Source organism: Lissotriton vulgaris, chromosome 4_1 (genome assembly GCF_964263255.1).
Source record: "Lissotriton vulgaris chromosome 4_1, aLisVul1.2, whole genome shotgun sequence".
Classification (NCBI taxonomy): Eukaryota; Metazoa; Chordata; class Amphibia; order Caudata; family Salamandridae; genus Lissotriton; species Lissotriton vulgaris.
In genome coordinates, this window is record NC_141691.1 from 170,701,068 (window position 1) to 170,705,224 (window position 4,157).

A 4,157-nucleotide genomic window follows, 5' to 3' on the forward strand; every position below is an offset into this window, starting at 1 on the left:
TAACGAGAGTATCAAGAGGCTAAGCCAAATGATCAATAATAAAAGAAGAAAGACAAGTTGAAAGGGAGAGAAAAGAAAAGAGAAAGTGGAAGGGGAAGAAAAAAAGGGAAACAATGAAGGTCGTCTGCGCCTCCTCCCATGATCTCAACCAAGCACCAGCCTGCATCTTATCAAGAATTTAGTCCTGTGACCGATCCTAGAAACTTTTGTGATAGGGTGTGTATGTGTGCTCTGCCTCTCTTCGGGGAACCGGTCTCCATTGCAGGGGGTGTTTTGCTCTGTAATTCACATATTCTTTTTATGCAATAAATACCCTTTCATACTCAAATGAAAGTTTAAGTTGTAGTCTTCTACCACACTACGGAGGCCATGGGACTTTTCAATGAAAAGTGCCAAAGCCTTTTACACCGTTATCTGAGTTATTTTGCTCCTGATAGGTCGCTAGACTTGGTTAATCGGGGTCTGTCAATTGTCCCCTCCTCCCCCCCTCCCCCCCCCTCAATGCTATGGCATGATATCTGGAGATTCTCACAGACCTCTCATAAACCTTGGAACCCTATGCGTGCATCAAAACAAGAGGCAGACCTCGTCCCCACCTCTCAAAGCATTTTCACATCTGTTGCAATGTGAGTGTGTGATATGCACTTAAAGGCAAGCTTCTTGGAAACTTATAGATTGCCCTTTCCATCACTACAGAGTTACCTGTGCTGGAACATCCTATCCTGTCCTGCTCCACGGTCCTGTTTTTGTGAATCTGGGTCTTTAACCAATCATTCCCCACCTCCTCGTTCTTTTCTATAGGAAACTCTGGACTGTTACAGTGGGACCCTCTCATAATTCATGAAACACCAGACAAGTACGGAATTCTCAGCCAATCAGAATAGAGTCCTCCAGGAAACCCCAGACAAGTACGAAATTCTCAGCCAATCAGAATAGCGTACTCCAGGAAACACCAGACAAGTACAACATTCTGAGCTACTCAGAATAAAGTGCTTGCTGTAAGTGAATCTGAATATTTAGGGAAGGTGCTGTGAAGTACGTGCTCAGAGGGGTCAGTTACTGCTTTCATGTGTGAATGAACTGTAAACACAAAATGGACCTCCTGCTACCTTACTTTATTCACCAGCTGGTCAAGTTTCTTTCTGCCCAGGGCGCTCTTCAGGCCAGGGTTGGCTCTGCTGTAGGTACCAAGATGTAATGGCAGAATCACCCAGTCTGACAGGACACAATACCTTTTGCTATCACCCAGAAAACAAACATCACACTGAGCAAACAAGGAAGACGTGGCAGAGTACACAGTCAAACAGGAGGCTAGGGCCAGAAAAAGATAGACATATTTGTCTGACCACACCCAATATGTAAAGCAAAAACTGCAATCAAGCAACTAAACAAAGTACAAAAAAGAAAAATATCTGCTTTACACAGCCACAAACATGAAAGCTCAAAATTGCATCACCCAGAAAATGATTCACAATGACAAAGACAGAAAACACCATGTGAAGAAAAATGACTACTGTTAGTGAAGCACATAGGAAACGCGTCTAAAGGCATAAATTAACAATGTAACCAAACCAATACATAAATCGAAGAAGTGGCGTGGTCCTTAATTGACAAAGCTGAAACATGGCAACCATACATATGTTACCCAATGCCTCATGCACACCTGCAGAGCCTACTAAAAACAGACACCGGCATGGCAACACCCACACCCACTTGTACGAAGGGAAATCCATGGGCTGTGCAGGTGATAGGAACACGCAAGAATTGAGGATCCTCAACGTGAAACTACAAAGAGCAGACACCTGGAGAAGGTAGTGAGTCTACAGGAAGCTACGTTTCATACAAAGGACATCATTCTATTAATAGACTCACCAGGAATTCTATAGAGATTTTGACTCAACAAGTACACCATCAACAGGTAGCTACACCTGCTCACGCCCCACCTCCCTCAACCACTTGAAACGCATGAAATGTGAGCAGAGACAAAGCTGCAATGTACATTCAGATACCATGCCTTTGATTCTCCCTCAGAATTACCATTGTCAGGGGGAAAGCCCAATCATCTGTTTTCAAAGCACTATTGAAGGTCATGGATGCAATCAAACCAGTTTAAGTCGCTTTTCCTGAACACAAAAGCAGAAATGAGAAGCACAGATTGTCATGTGCAACACATGCGGAACCCCCCCCCCCCTCAATGTAAGGACTAGTGGTTGCACCCACCTTGTGATCAAAGATCCTCACAGATGCTCCTTTGTGTACCACAGCCTCATAGCTCACACCAGAATCAGCTTAGAGGTGGCACCACATGCTCCTAACACCCCCTGCTCCTAGCTTTACACAGCCATGATGGAGGCCAGTGGAGTATGAACACCTGTTATGTTGGTGGGCTATTCCACTAACAGTGTTACTGTTAGGGGTGTTCAATATGTGAACCCTCCTCTCTGGAGGCGATGGTTGGTGCCGGCAGTGGGGAGGGGTCAAGATAATAAAGTGGACCCGGATAAACTGCCTCGGGGTCTTTGGCAACTTGACTAAGTATGTGTCCGTGCCTTTCTTTTTCTGAGCCGACGTGTCCTAGGCCTACATCCCCACCCATACAACTGAACAACTGGCGACGAGGGCGGTCGAGCCCTGGTGCCTGTCTGCCTCCGCACCTGGATCTGCTGGTGTGCTCCAGGTCCTGGGATCAGCCTCCCTGCAGGTCTGTCACCATGCCATGCTCCCCGCCACCTGGTTGTTGCTGCGGTGCGGATCTGGGAATGCCTAGTTCAATCGTTGCAAGTGAACTTGAAGTCTCTGCTGCCTTCGGTCATCTATTGGCGTGGGAGGGGCCCCTCTGCCTCACGGCATGCTCGTCTGGGCCTCTCGCATGCTCGAGGGCATGCCCATGCGTATGTGCCTGTCACTGCGCGATGCATGAATCCATAACGGCTCATCTGATGAGCCCGTCGTCCACACCAGCTGCCCTCAGAAGGAGCCCTCTCTCCGCGGTGTACTTGCCTGGTCCCTGCCTGCCAGAAGTGGGGCCTGCTCACAAAAACCACATGTTCACAAAGGGACAGCCCAATAAAGTTGGAAAAAAAATCAAATATAACACGGAGGCATTTTTCGCACATTGATGGTCTGGAGGACAGTCCATGAGCACTCACTCCACACCAGTGCTCATCAATAAAACATAATATATATAATCAAAAAAGGACAGTACAATGGGCCACAGCCTTAACCATTCATTTAGTACCATTCCTGAGTCAAGGAGACCTGTAGCTGCCCTAAACCCACCTCTAGCCACTTAAAAGCTGTTCTTGCACCCTTGGTGTTCCATCTACTCCATCAGCTCTGGCTCACCCTTCTTATGATGGTACAACCCATCTGGCTTACTAGTCCCACTCTTAATTTTTACCCATCGACAACAGCCCAGGGTCACTGATTGAAGTCCAAGAGTCACTCCCGGCAAGGCAATCGCAGTGACTTACAACCATCGTGTCCACTGTCCCTACCATTGAACCGTTCCTACTTGATGGGCCGCCATCTGCTCAAGCAGCTAAATGGAAGGACTGGCTGGAACGATTTAAGACATATTTCGCAGCAGTGGCATTGAAAGCTGACAGACAGCGTCCCATTCTCTTGCATATGGGAGGTGCGGCCCTCCAGAAGCTTGGGAAGTCGGTCGTGGAGGCTGAACCCCCTATACATATAATACTACAAAGGAGGCACTGACTGCTCACTTTGAGCTGATGGCCAACCCTGATTACGAACGCTTACGACTGCATCAGGCGAGGCAACTGCACTAAGAATTTGTGGATGGCTTCTATGCCCACCTCAAAGATATAGCCAGCACCTCTACATTGCTGGATGTGAATGATGAAATACGGGCGCAATTTATTCAAGGAAGTGCCTCTACAAAGTTGGGGGAACACATCTTAAAAGTACCTGTGATGTCCATGTCAGATATGCGAACGATAGGGAGGTCGAAAGAACGGTCCAAGGTGCGAGCTGCACACAAGGAAGTGGCCTTGCAACGCCAGGTAAAGACGCAACTTGTCAACACTGTCCTGCCCGGAAGTTCTGAAAAGAATAAGGCGTGGAGCAAGCCACAACCTTCACGCAGGACATGCTGTGGGTGTGGTGGACCCTTCTCACACCAAGGACCATGCCCT